Below are 15473 nucleotides of genomic sequence, written 5' to 3'. Positions count from 1 at the left end.
GATACGGGGATGTAATGTTTCTCAGCCACTCTAAAAACAGTTTGGCAATTTCTTAAAAGACTAAGATACACCTACCATAAGACCTAGCATTTTTACCCATACTATTTACCAAAAAGAAATCAAGAATGTATCCACAATAAAAATTTAGAAAAGCAAGTTTATAGAGATGTTATTCATAATAGCCCTCAACTGACAACAACCCAGTTGTTCATTAACAGAAAAATTAAATTTTTTAAAAATACATCTGTATTCATAGCACTGAAAATACTTGAAGGGAAAAACAAAACAAAGCCATACTGACTCATATACAGCTCTCAAAAACATTTTGATGGTTCTTTTAAAAGATAAACAAAGTTGACAAACTTTTTAACTATACTCACCAAGAAAAAAAGAGAGAGGGCTCAAATAAATTAGAAATGAAAAAGGAGACATTACAATTGATACCAGAGAAATACAATGGATCCTAAGAGACAACTATGAACAATAGTATGCCAACAAATTGGATAACAGAAGAAAAGGATAATTTCCCAGAAACATACAATCTTCCCAGATTGAATCATAAAGAAATAGAAACTCTGAATAGACTGATTACTAGTCTGAAGATTGAATAAGTAATCAAAAAACTCCTAAAAAACAAAAGTCCAGGACCAGACAGCTTCATTGGTGAATTAAATATTCAAAGAAGAATTAATACCAATTCTTCTAACATTTTCAAAACAAACAAACAAAAATAGAAGAGAGAATACTTGTGAACTCATTTTATGAGGCCAGCAGTACCCTTATACCAAAACCAGACAAGAATGCCACAATAAAATTACAGACCAATACTCCTAATGAAAACAAATTCAAGAATCATCAACAAAATATTAGTGAACTGAACTCAACAACACCTTAAAAGCCATCATATACTATGATCAAGTGGAATTTATTCCAGGGAGGCAAGGATGGTTCAACATCCCACAACTCAATCAATGCAATACACTACATTAAGAAATGAAGGATGAAAATCACATATGCTTCTCAATAGACAAAAAAAGAAAAAAAAAAGCTTTTGACAAAATTTGGCATCCATTTGTAGTAAAAACTCTTAGTAAAGTGCATTTAGCGGGAATATATCTCAACACAATAAAGAACATGTATGAAAAGCCCACAGATAATATGATTCTCAACAGTGGAAAACTGAAAGCCTTTCCTCTAAGATCAGGAATAAGACAAGCATGCCTACTCTCACCACTTTTTTTCTATATAGTATTGGAAATTCTAGGCATGGCAATTTGGCTAGAAAAGGAAACAAAAGGCTCCAAATTTGAAAGAAATAAATAAAACTGGCACTATTTGCAGATAACATGGCATTATATAGAGAAAACACTAAAGGCTCCATCAAAAACTGTTAGAACTTATAAATGAATTCAGAAGAGTTACAGACATGAAAGAGTCAATAAATGGACACATAATATAGTGACTATTCAAAGTGTTGATGATGTCAAGTTGATTAAGACAAAGACCATATTAGGAAAAATCTTGGAGGCACAAAAATAAAACAGGAAAATCACCAATTTGCAGAATTATATATAATATAGAAATATCACCTATATGAATTGTGTTTAATATACAATACTAAGCTATAACATAGTATATTTCGCTACAAAGGTATCAGGCTTAATAGTATTGTCTTTAATACATTAAATTCTCTGTCTAATGAAATCAAGAACATGGCATGTAAGTCGTAGTTCATAATGTATTTTAAAGTTTGCATTTTCAGCCAAAAAATACTAATTTGTTTTTTTCAACATTGTCAGCCACATTCATTTTCTTTCTGCTTTCCTTTGCTTTACCCTTTGAATAAACTCCCTTTCTGGAGCATCAAACCACTCATTTCCAATGAGGTTGAGTCCACCTGCTACCAGGGTAGACATGACAAAACCCTGGAAGGTCAGTGATTTCTACTTTGCTGTGCTCAGTCATTATTTCCAGGTTATGTGACTGAGGTTAAGACAATAAGTGTTACTGTTGGAATTTTACCATGAATATTAAGATTAAGGCATTCTACTTTTATCAAGATTATAGGATATAAGGGTGTTGTAAGCCAGTACTCCTGGTAGTCATTTTTGTCATCATTTGGGAGAGCATTCCTCAGAATTAAGCCTAAAAGAGGAAACAGGGTAAGAAGTGTATTGAAAACACACTTACCTGATGACATTGTTTGAATCTCTAACTCAGCTGTGGCTGGAATCTATTTCATTTCTTGAATTTTCGAGTCTCATAAGTCAGTATTTATTTCTGAAATTTTGGTAACTGGAAAAAGTCAAAAACAAAAGACCCTGCTAGAAATATTTCCCTATGACTTCAAGTGTACAATTGGTTATCTGTTTGAAGAGCTACTTTGTCATTTCTTGTGAGATGTCCACTTTGGTGAAATGGCTAGTAAACTTATTAAAATGCAAATATCTGAGATCTGAGAGTGCTTTTTATTGATAGCACCAATGACTGTCATAAAGAATAATTTTCTAGGGATTAGTTATTATTTTGAATGATAATATCATTTTACTAGTATTCATTACTAGCATACTGGGGACAGGCCATTTCTTTGGGCAATCTAAATATAGATATTGGTGTCTTCTGGTACTAGGCAAATGAGATGAGAAAGCAATTCATGAAAATAATGAAGAATATATACATATATAAATAATTGATTCATCGAATTACCACAAATTAATCTGAGCATTTCCTTTAAATTATATAAAATTTTTTGATAAAGTCATTTTTATAGGAAATTATAGAAACTACCAAAATACTAATTAGAAATTGCAATAAATGCACATTTTAATCTAAAATTTATTTTTATTTTTTAAATGATTTTTATTTTTTCCATTATAGCTGGTTTACAGTGTTCTGTCAACTTTCTATGGTATGGCAAAGTGACACAGCCACACATACATATGTACATTCTTTTTCTCACATTATCTTCCATCATGTTCCATCATGAGTGACTAGATGTAGTTCCCAGTGCTATACAGCAGGGACTCATTGCTTATCCATTTCAAAGGCAATAGTTTGCCTCCATTAACCCCAGATTCCCAGTCCATCCCACTTGCTGCCCCTCCCCCCATCAACCATAAGATATAGTTTATGGATGAAGCTCAGATCTGATGTTGTTGCGGCTGTGGCATAGGCCTCAGGTGCAACTCTGATTTGACCCATGGCCTGGGAACTTCTATATACTACAGGTGTGGCCTTAAAAAAACAAATATATATATACATATATACACACACACATATGTACATACACATAGATATTACAAACACACATATATACATACATAATTTTTTAAAAATTTTTTTTATAATTTAAAATTTTTTAAATAACATAAATTAAATATGAAAGTGTCAGGAAGAGTTAATTGAAATTTTAACATATTTATTAGTGACTACTCTGAGGGAGGAATTATATGCCAAGTATTAGAATACCAAAAACTAATAAAACATAGACTCTCTCTTTAAACAGCTAATAGAAAGAGGTATGTGGAAACGTAATTGCGCTGAATATTCACAGAAGTCATGTGAGTTTATGGTACTCTTGAGGGAGGGGCAATTTCTTATATATAGGGATGAGGTCAGGATGGGTTTCATAGAAGAGGCATGTACTTGGTTAGGCAGTGCCACGGAGGTGTGGATGTGGCCCAGTCAGATGCAGTATGTGGCTTTGAATACATGCTGGAGGAATGACCCTTAACCCACAAGGCCAGGGATAGAACCTGCATCCTCATGGAGACTATGATGGGTCCTTCACCTGCTCAGCCACAACAGGAATTCCTATATTTAATTCGTACAACTATACTTTGAGTAGATATTATCTCCATTTTATAAAGAAGACTTCAAGGCTGAAAAAAAAATTTTTTAACTAAGATGTTACAGCTCAGCCTGAAGCTGATGGAATATAAATACCCTGATCTAAAATCAGTCTTCTTTCTACTATAAACAGCTGCCTAAATCAATAGATTGACCTGTTTAAAAAAAAAAAAAAGTTGTTCACATTGGTTTTCAATTATGAAGTATTTTTTTTTTCAAAAATGGAGGATAAAATAAAGAGCAGTGGGCTCAGGAAATTGAAAACCAGAGGTAACTTCTGTATCCTCTTTGTTTCAGGCTAGGGTACAGGACACCCCTCTTCCAGGGTATGAAATGTCTACGTAGGGTTTCCTATCCTCCACTTGTCTGAGGAACATTCCTTGAGAGATTTCACTGTAAACATTCATTTTAAATTAGCCTCTAAAATCCTGAAAGCTCATTGTTTTTAATACAATTTTTAAAATGCCTTTAAACTTCCTATCTTTTGCTGACTTTATTTTTTAACTACAAAAATAGAAAGAGTTCCCATTTTTTACCTTCATTAAAGGCAATAGGATCAACCAGCTTGCCAAACTAATCCTTTCCATTATGTGCTTCCCTCTCCCACTTTACTCAAGAAAGTGTGAGATAAATCATGACTTGGAACTACCTAGGAAGCATTTCCACATAATCGTTCAACTGCTCTGTTGGGGCCTTAGATTACATTAGCCCATGTCTTTGAATACTTTCAAATTTGTTATGCTTATATAGACATATATAGATATTTCTTAACAAGCAATATTTTAGAAGAATACAATATGATTCAACTAAGTTTCCTTCTTCTGAGGCATCGATCTGTACTATTTACATAAAGATAACATTTTACAAAACAATATTTCAGCTTAGACTTTTTGCCTGCAGCATTACCTAGCTATAAATTACTGTCTAATTTCAGATAATTAAGCTACATATTCAATACTATACACCTTCATCTAAATAGAAATCAGTATTATATAATAATTAGTGACTAAAGGGCTTCTAACCCAACATTATTTTATTTCCCTCAGCATGTGGAAGCATTCAATTTTCTTGTCTCTGAATTTCATATTCTGATAAAAAACAGATCTTTCTATTTATGAAAATTGACCCCATCAAGTTCTGCAGGTTACTTGGAGTATGCCCAAGCAAGACAGAAACTTCACTCAAGTTAACGTCCTTTATTTAAACTTTCATTGTTTCTCCATATTATAACTGACATTGGTCTATTGCACTTACATTGTTTTCCCACTATTGTTGCCATATAAAATTATCACCTGGGCAGCCAAAAGGCTTTACGTCTATACATACATAGGCTCGCAGCAGAGTGGTGGTAGTGAAGGCATTTGAAACAGTCCAAATGAATAATGCTCAGCAATGGGAACAGAGATCTAACGATGGAGACAGACAAGATTCACTCACTTGATATGAAACAGTGAAAGTTGCCCAATAGGACCAGATGAGATTTCTGAAGGAAATTTCAGAAGGAGATTTCTGATGCCAAGTTTCACTTGTTCCCATTTTGAAAAAGAATGAAATCCATTCAAAACTTTAGAGCAACTTCTTCTAGAACTTTTTTTTTAGCTTTTTTTATGACTAGACCTCTGTGTTTTTCTCATGTTTCCATTTTTATTTTAGTGTTTTTCTCAATTAATGTAAATATAAATATGTGTGTGTCAGAGAGCAAAGGATTAGGATTACCCAAAGAAGTAAATATATTCAGTATTTCAAAAGATGGCTAGCAAAAATCAATGTAACGATACATACAGTCAAGTAGAAACAAAATTAGGCAAAAACAGTCATATTTAGAAGGCATTAAGGTGAGGGATGGTTGGGGAGACAAAATAAGCAGATGATAAGAAGATAGACTTTGTCTCTGGCTATAGATAAAATTTAAGTTAAGGAATGCACAAATATATATGTGCACTCAGAAGGATCTGAGAGAGTAAGGTAGGTGGAGAGATGAACAGCTGACTTAGTGAGAGACTGAGAGAACAAGTAAATGTGACAGAGAAGTAACAGCTCTAGTTTACAAGACAGATTGTTGTGTTCCTTCTCAGGGGAAATAGCAGCTGCTTCTTTCTCTTAAATTTGGTTTATATAGTGCTATGTAGAACAAATTTAATTTATGACATTTCTAACATTAAATTACTGGGATGAGTTCTAATATCTGATGGACTCTTTTCTTGATAAGATTTAACATTTGTTTATCTAACATAAAGATTTTTGTCCATTTAAAGTTGGTGCATGGACTTTAGCCAGTAAACAAAGTCATCACCATCAACACCACTCTCCTTCAAAAGCTTAATATATCCAGTTTTTAGGTCAGTACTAAAAATTCCGAGTTGAATATTGATATAAAATATGGATCATGGGTGCTATTTAGAAACACTTAGCACTGATGCTAAAGAGTATTCTAGGTAATTTATTTAGGATTAGAAGTTTTGTGCTCTCTGGTGCTTTTTGAAAGGCAACATTCAAACCTAGAGTTTATCCTCTCTTCAGAAAAAAGAATAGGAATTAATGAATGTTTTCTTCCATAAACTCTTAATCTTACTAAAATCAATGACAGCACTACCACCTTTAATGTAAAAAATTCATGATATGAAATATAATCTTTGCTTTCTTATCTGTAAGAGCTCTTAATAAAATGTACATATGTGATACATTTTCCAGATTATGCCAGAATTAATATAAATTTGCACCCAAAGTACTCCATACATGAATGAGTGAACAGTGACTTCATTGTCATTCTCTATGCACTCCTGTACCTCCTCCTTCAACTTAATACTCTGTGCCCTTCTGCTGACTACTTCATTTTGCAGACTTATCACACTACTTTGTATACCTAGGTTACCTGGAGAATCATATATATATCTCCAAGATACCTGCATAGCTATCCTTCTTTTCTACTTCTCATTCTCACCTGGTCACAAAAAGAAACTAGTTTTGTTCCACACTCTCAGTCTAAATACTATGTAATTTTCACAGGATGTTAAGGCTTCTGGTGCTTATATAATACTTGTTGGATAAATAACATTTACATCTTATCTTCTGTCTCCAACATTTGAAGACAATGCCATCAATATAATAACCCTGTGTCAATTGAGGACCAATGTGCTATACTGTTAGTAGTACCATTTCCTCAGATTAATTCTAACTAAATTCTTCCAGAATCTTGCTCTTGATGGAAGGAACTGCTTAAGTTCTAAATACATATAAATGCCTATTCTTTAGGGTTGTGTCAGAGTCAACTATGCGAGTAAAAACTCTAGATACTCAGGAAAGGCCACTAGTTATTCAGGGATATTTGGTAACTGCCCATAATAAATGCAGATAATTTGGTTAGAAAGAGGAAGGGAATATCATTGCCAAACATGCAGAGATTAAACAAAGGATAATGAAAATAAAAATAAACAAGTTTGTCAAAATCAGATGATATATATCGGGGAAAAGGGAAAATACTATTTGAATTTGTGGGGACAGAGGAGGAAATGAGGCATTTGATTAGATCTGAAAACACTTACCATGAAGTTTTCCTTTTTACTCACTAGAGGCAAATTATATATTTGTGACAAACTAATTGTAAATTTTCTTACCACTCTTCAATGGACACAGATAGAAATATCTAGTGGCAGGGAAAGGAGGAATGCAGAGCTATCTTAAAATCAGTATTTCTATTTTGAAAACTTGGTTGACCTCTTTTCCTGCTCTGAATGCTTACATAATTTTATGTAACCATTGTATTTATAACTAAGTGGGGTGATAAACATAGCATATGATGTGTTACAATAAAGAGAGAGAAAAGCGAGTCCCACTGTTTATGTAGGACAAGTGCAGTGGCAGTGACATTGCCTGCAGTGGCAGTGACATTGGAAGAAATCTTTGCAATGGAAACACACACACCCACAGACACAACTATTCAGAGCCTACAACCTTTCCTAATGAGGTGCTGTTGCATAAACAAGGAAACAAGGCGGCAGTAGAGGTTCCCTTGTATTCCGTTATAAGTATTGATGATGGTTTGTAATGAGTGGTAGCACATATGGAAAAAAATAAAATGGGAAGTGAAATCAACTTTAATTTCAATAGGTCAGACCTCTGGAATTAAATATCAAAAGATAAAGTTCCAATTTGCTTTTTTTTTGGGGGGGTGCATGCACAGCATGTGGGAGTTCCCAGGCCAAGGAGGGAACACATACCAGAGCAGTGGCCCAAGCCAGAGCAATGACAATGCCAGATCCTTAATCCATTGTGCTAAATTTTAATACATTGCACTACCGAACATGTCAAGTGTGCTTTTATATATATTATTTCACTAGTATGGTTGTTACCAACATCTAGTTAAGTTAATCTGGGTTAATGATAGTAATGCATTAATTATTATCACAAAGCAAATAAGCAGAACATTGAGCCAGATACTCCTTCAACGTTACCATACAACAGAACAAATTTATGGTAAGAATCCGAAATAGATTTCATTAAATTCAAAAAGTAACATGAGTATCTAGACATAGTTCTCAATGCTATTCAGCGGGATCTCCTTGTAAATCTATTCTAGGTTGTGACTGATAAGCCCAAGCTCCCGATCCCTCCCACTCCCTTGCTGTACAGTGGGAAAATAAAAAAATAAAATTTAAAAAAAAAAAAAAATTCAAAAAGTAAAAAGCAGCTGGAAGAAGGAAGGGGTATATAAGAATAGCAGTTGACTTTAGAGATATGAGGGAAAAAAATACAAAATATAGTTGGTTAAGGGCTGTCATGTTAGTGCTTTAAACAAAAATATATTGAGCTCATTAAGCTTGTATCTGAGTTGGTTCCAACACTATAATCACTGAGTTGCTGTTCTTGATACCAATGGCTCAGTTATACTAGGCAAGCATAACATGTGGAAAGATTGACACATGGTTATAGTAACAGTCAATCAAATGTGAAGCTGTCAAATAAAGAAGGAATTGTTTCTAACATCAGAGGATTAAAAAGACAAGACTCTCAGAGGAAGAATATTACTGACCATGGTAACACCCACGCAAACACTTTATTGCATTTGTTTTCCAATTACATAAGCTTTTAATGAGGTGTGGAAAAACAGGAGGTATAGATTACACTATATTAGGCTTACCTTCAGCAGCTGTCTCTAGCCTTGAATGACATTTTATTCCTCAACAAAATTTTTCAAAGCATATGAACACATGCATGAATCTGCTGATTTTGAAAGCCCCAATCAAAAGTACCATATTTGTCATTGTTCTAATGCCTATGAAATGTACCGACCTAAATAGTACAAGGAAAATAAATTTTGAGGCAAACAAAAGCCTCCTTTCCAAGAAAAATAAGATGTTAAAAAGCAGGAGATAATATCTGGGAAGCTTAAGGATTTTTATGGCAATATGCTTTTTCAAACTAATTAAATAAGTAAATAATACTATTAAAAGCGCTGTGTCATTTTCTTCTTCATTTGATCTTACAAAGACATGCAAGATGTTTTTAAAATAAAAAAAAACACAGAATAAACTATCCCTCTATTTTTGGATATGACCAATGACGTTCCCTTTTAAAAGTTCATTTTATTCATATATTACTAAACATCTTCCAGCACAGTTCTAAAATAACCACTGTCATGCTTATATTTCTATCCTACTAAAGAAAAGTGTTTTAATTCATAGTTTAGAAAAGGAGAAGACTGAAGTTTTGAGTTAATTCCATTAGTAAACATAGAAAAATGAAAGGAGTATTATGGAATATAATATTTATATCACATTTAGAAACAGGCCATCTTAACTTGCTTTTCTTTTCCAAGATGGAATTTTAGTCTACCCCCTATCTTTAGCATGTTTAATATGCCTCTGGAAAAATAATCGATTCTGATGTCATTTGACATACTTTCCCAATAGGATTAATTTCACAAGTTTCAATGTTCTTACTAAAAAGTTTGTTGATGACTTCATAAGCACATGGTTCCAATAATTTCCTGAATATTTGAGTTATTGGAAGAACTCCAGATGCTAGTATCCATTTTTCTAATTCACATTTTTTTGGCATATAGCTCTAAGATGTAAGATTAACACTGCCTTAGTTTATTATAATTATTATTGCTTACTCTTAACTGCATATTTAGATGCTTAGTTACTTTATTAAGCTAAGCAATTTCACTACATACAAATCTGATTTTCTTTAGCTTATTTACATAGAATACATTCATTTGCATATAGGTATGAAGCAGTTTTGCTAGTTTTGATTTTGAGTATCTCCATGTGCACCTGTGTAAATCAGGAGACGAATTATGTGGAGTGTTTGTCTACATATCATTTAAGGTTGTGGGGGGCAGGGTAGAGGATGAGTAATGATCAGAGTGATTAATAAAAGCTCTGGGGGACTAAAATGTCAGGAGGATATGATGGCCCAGTAAAAGTCACTAGAGCTGAGTAATTCTCTGGTTTTGATAAAACAGAAGCATGAAAGCAGACCTAAACTGTAGTTTGGGGCTTAAACATTAAATGGATGTAGAAAATGTCACTTTTGCTAATTATTTATTTGTTAGTAATGACTTGATTGTACAGCTATATTATAAAATTACTAGGATATCCATCCTTAAAGAGATTAGAATGTAAAATGGAAGATTACCAATGATACAGGAAAATGCTTTAAAATACTTTTGTTTACACATGAAAATGACACTACCCCTTCTCAGCCCAAATCAATTTTAGAAGGAATATATAGATAGCACCTCATAACTACACCCCATGTCATTTTTTGCTGTTATTACCCTTTGAAATGATGAGTCAAATTAGCTAACAGGTAACAGAGCATATGATGGAAATAAACATTGTCAAAAACACTGTCACTATTACCCCTTGCCTTCATTAGCGCCACATAAACCAAGGAAATTACAGAATGGGAAAGATACTAGATAACAACTGAAACCTCAATAAGCAGTATATTTTAACACGAGAACCTGAGAACCATCTTACATCTATTGTTGATACTGTTGCCTTTAATACCCCAAAAAGATTATGATGGAGATCTTTGAATTGTCACATCTTTAGGCTGAGACTAGAATTGTCCAAAGTTATACTTTAGTACATGTTTCATCTATCCTTTTCTAGTTTCTTATCTGCCTCTGTTAGATTCCAGCGGTGTCTTCCTTTGATCTAGACAAATAACATTTGACCTTTAATCATATACTTCCCTACTGAAAATTTGTTTCCATACATGTTAAGTTCCTGTCCTTATCTGGGCTGTAAGGATCCAGATTAGACACTTATTTTGTCCTCTCTGCCAGTTTCAATTCATTGTTGAGCATATAGTAAATGTACTACAATAGCAAACAGAGAAATCTGCACTTTATACCTTGTAGTTTTCACAAGTTGAACTTACTCTTATAATGTGTTCCTGGGCCAAGAAGCAGAACATTTCAAGCACCTTCAGAAGCCTCTTCATATACCTTTTTAAAGTCAAGACTTTATCCTCAAGGGAAACCAATATCCTGACATCAAACTGGTCTTTATTTTTTTAATGGAATCATAAAATATATACTCTTCTGGTTTGGTTTCTCTCTTTAACTTTGCTCACAAAAATTATTCATATCATTTTGTGTAGTTTTAGGCTGTTCTCTTTCATTCATGTGCAATATTCCACATTTTAGCTATCCATTCTGTTGCTGATAGAGGTTTGACAGATTTCCAGCTGAGGACTATTACGATAAATATATAGATAAAATATACTGATTTGTTTATTGATATCTGTTTTTATATGTTTAGGTCAGCCATTTCTAAGATTTTAAAAGCATTTAATAAATTATTCAAATTGCTTATGTCAATATTTATCAGACTGTAAATATGTATTGTTTGACCCCAGGAAAGTATAAGATGAAATATTTGGATTGCTCCCTCAAAAAGCCATCTTCACTTAGCTCAAGTTTTCAGGTCCTCTATTAAAGCCTTGCATCTTAGAACAAAGATACTGCTTTTGATAAGAAGAATTTGAGGATTGATATAGCTGTTCCCACTTAACTAATTCAGAAACCAAACCAACAACAAAAATATACGAACAAGTGTCTTCATCACACACCACCCAGTTTACTCCCCCAAAAACATCTTAACATGATGATTGTGAAAGGTATATATGTACATATGTACATAGACATAAATAAATGTATGTCTATTATTTATTATTTTATTTTTTGCTTTTTAGGGCCACAGGTATGGCATATGGATGTTCCCAGGCTAGGGATCTAATCAGAGCTGCAGTCACAGGCCTATACCATAGCCACAGCAATGCAGGATCCGAGCCGCATCTGCAACCTACAAACAGCTTTCATCAACACCAGATCCTTTACCTACTGAGCAAGGTCAGGGATTGAACCCGCATCCTCATGGATACTACTCGGGTTTATTACCGCTGAGCCACCATGGGAACTCCTGTCTATTTTTTAATATAGACAATTTTGAGCAATTTTAGGTTCACAGGAAAAATGGAGCAGAAATTATAAAGAGTTCTTCTATAACCATTGCACCCCTTACCAACAGCCTCACCCAGTATCACTATCCTGAACCAGAGTAGTACATTTGTTATAACCAAGGAACCTATACTGACATATCATAATCAACCAAAGTCTATGGTTTACTGTGTGAGGTTTCACTCTTAGTAATGTATATTCTATGGTATTGACAAACCTGCAATGACAGGTATTCACCATTATCGTCATATAGAATGGTGTCACAATCACAAAAAAATCATCTTTGCTCTTCCTATTTATGCCTCCTTCCTCCATAACTCTAGCAACAAGTGATCTTCTTCTCCATAGTTTTGCTTTTCCAAAATGTCACATAGTTGAAATCAAAGATTGTCTTTCAATTGGCTTCTTTCACTTAGTAATATGCATTTTAGGTCCCTCCATGTCTTTTCATGGCTTGATAGCACATTTTTTTGCTGCTGGATAATAATCCATTATTTGAATGTATGACAGTTGATCTATTCACCCCCTGAAGGACATTTTGGTTATTTAGTATATGATTTCACTACCATTCTTACTGCCCTCTCCCACACAACTTTTGCTGAAAGCATCATCTGAAAAAAATATGTTTTTCCTAATGAAATAATCCAGGTTTTAATTTTTATTGTCCAAATTCAGACTTAATTATATTTTCTGTCTTTGAATTTTACTGTGTTGTTTCAGCATATTATATTTTGATAGTTTGACATTTTCACTAATAGGTACACATGACTTGCCAGTAGAGCTCTCTACCTAGGCAGTCTGACTGCTAAAGAGAAAGGGTAGATAAACTAATATCTAGTCTGTTAATTGCCTATAAATAGAAATTTCAGCCTTTGAAAAACCGATTTGCTGTTCTTAATTTAGCAGGGAATAGCCCCATTATTTTCATACATTTTAGTGTTGTATGAATTTTTGTCTATTAATTTTTTGTCATACTAATATTTGTCTACACATTTTTCTCATGAAATATCCTATCAGAAAATTAAGGTATGGTATTCCTCTTTAAAAGAAAATTGTGTAAGTGGCAGTAACATTTAGAAATTTAATTTTATTTTTTAGGGCCACACCTGCTGCATATAGAAGTTCCCATGCTAAGGGTCCAATCACAGCTGCAGTTGCCAGCCTACACCACAGCCAAGCAACACAAGATCTGTGCTCATCTGCAACCTACACCACAGCTCACAGCAACACCAGATCCTTAACCCACTGAGCAGGGGTAGGGATCGAAACTGCAACCTCATGGGTATTAGTGAGGTTCATTACTGCTGACCCACAACAGGAATGCCAACATTTAGAAATTTTAAAATCCCTTTGGATACACATTTTTAAGGTGATTATATCCTATTTTGTAATTCATTGAGTTATATCTAATATACAGCACAAATGAACCTTTCCACAGAAAAGAAAATCACGGACTTGGAGAATAGACCTGTGATTGCCCGGGGGAAGAGGGAGGGAGTGGGAGGGATGGGGAACTTGGGGTTAACAGATGCAAACTATTGATTTTGTAATGGATTTACAATGAGATCCTACTGTGTAGCACTGAGAACTATGTCTAGGTACTTACAAAGCAGCATGACAATGGGAGAAAAAATTATGTATACATGTATGCGTAACTGGCTCACCATGCTGTACAGTGGAAAAAAAAAAAGTGTGTTGGGGGAAATAACAATAAAAAATAAATTAAAAAATAAAAAATAAATAAAAAGCCAAAACTTTTTGAAAATTTAATACATTCAGGAGTTAAATTTCTTTAATTGCAGATACTTAAATTTGCAAAAATGTAAAGCAATTTTGTTCTATTGAAAAAAATTGAAGGGAAGAAATATCAATGGTGAATAATCCTTGACAATAGATCCTTGTTGCAACTTTTACTCTTATCTTTATTCCTAAGGAGAGGAAGCTCAACAGCTCTTAACAGAAATCAATGACAATGATTTCACATAGTCTTGTTTTTGGTGTATTACTCTATTTTGCCACAATTTATCTGTCTAAATAACCATTTATATATCCATTTATTTAATAAAAGGCAGTATAATTTGGAACCTCAACTTATGTTTCCTCTTGTTTTATCCTTATGAGAGTCAATTTGTTAAGCAGTATAAATATGTGCCTAATTATTTGTCAAACAATTTGGTAGGAATTACAAAACAATCAACAATATTGCTTTGAGATGTTGACAAGATTTAGATAGCATAAACTACTGAATACTTACACTGGATGAGGTTTTGATACTCAATCAGTACTTTCTATCCTCCAGTCTTTTTGCATCCCTCAAGAGTTACATCTTATGTTTCCCCGACAGACACACAATATGGAAGAATTAAGATATGGGATATATATATTTATAGAAATGAAAAAATATGCATATATAAATGGAATACTATTCACCCATAAAAAATGAAATAATAATAATAATTTGGACCAATGTGGATGGACCTAGAGATAATCACACTAAGTGACGTCAGACAGAGAAAGATAAATATATCACTAGTTGTGGAATCTGAAAAATAGAACAGATGAACTTATTTATAAAACAGAAACTGACTCACAGATACAGATATCAAATCTATGGTTACCAAAGGGGAAGGGGGGAGTAGGGATAACTTGGGAGTATGGGATTAACAGATGCCCACTACCATATATAAAATAAACAACAAGGAGTTGCTGTTTAGCACAGGGAACTATATTCAATATCTTTCAATAAACTGTAATGGAAAAGAATCAAAAAAGAATAGATATGTGTACATATATATGCATGATTTGATTATGCATCACTTTGTTGTACACCTTAAATTAGTGATATTGTAAATCAACAATACTTCATTTACAAAAGGTTATAGACATGACTATCTGTATTCTTTAACAAGAAAATATATTATTTGTTGATATCTAAACTTGTTATTTTCTGTCACCTCACATTTACTTAAATTCCACCATATTCAAGATTAATTTATAAAAACTAAATATATATCATATCCAAAATATTGCTAAACTGTTTCTGATTGTTGAGACTTTGGTCCAAAGGAAGATACAAACACCTGACATATTTTTTGTGCTACATAAATAAAATGATATTATTTTCCAAGATTTAAACTGTACCAACAGGTGA

General features: G+C 33.3%; 1 long non-coding RNA gene across 2 annotated transcripts in view; it reads right to left on the bottom strand.

The window, feature by feature from the left end:
• LOC106508831 overlaps positions 1 to 15473 on the bottom strand; it is a 227785-nt gene that overhangs the window by 113420 nt on the left and 98892 nt on the right. Inside the window, exon 2 of one of the 2 annotated variants that reach the window (XR_001305904.2) lies at positions 2191 to 2295. The exons of the other annotated variant lie outside the window; for it this stretch is intronic. This is a non-coding gene — a long non-coding RNA (uncharacterized LOC106508831). The remainder of the gene's footprint in view (positions 1 to 2190; positions 2296 to 15473) is intronic. 2 annotated transcript variants of the gene reach the window in all.

Source organism: Sus scrofa, chromosome 1 (assembly GCF_000003025.6).
Source record: "Sus scrofa isolate TJ Tabasco breed Duroc chromosome 1, Sscrofa11.1, whole genome shotgun sequence".
NCBI classification, from domain to species: domain Eukaryota; kingdom Metazoa; phylum Chordata; class Mammalia; order Artiodactyla; family Suidae; genus Sus; species Sus scrofa.
This window is presented reverse-complemented; position numbering and strand designations above follow the sequence as displayed.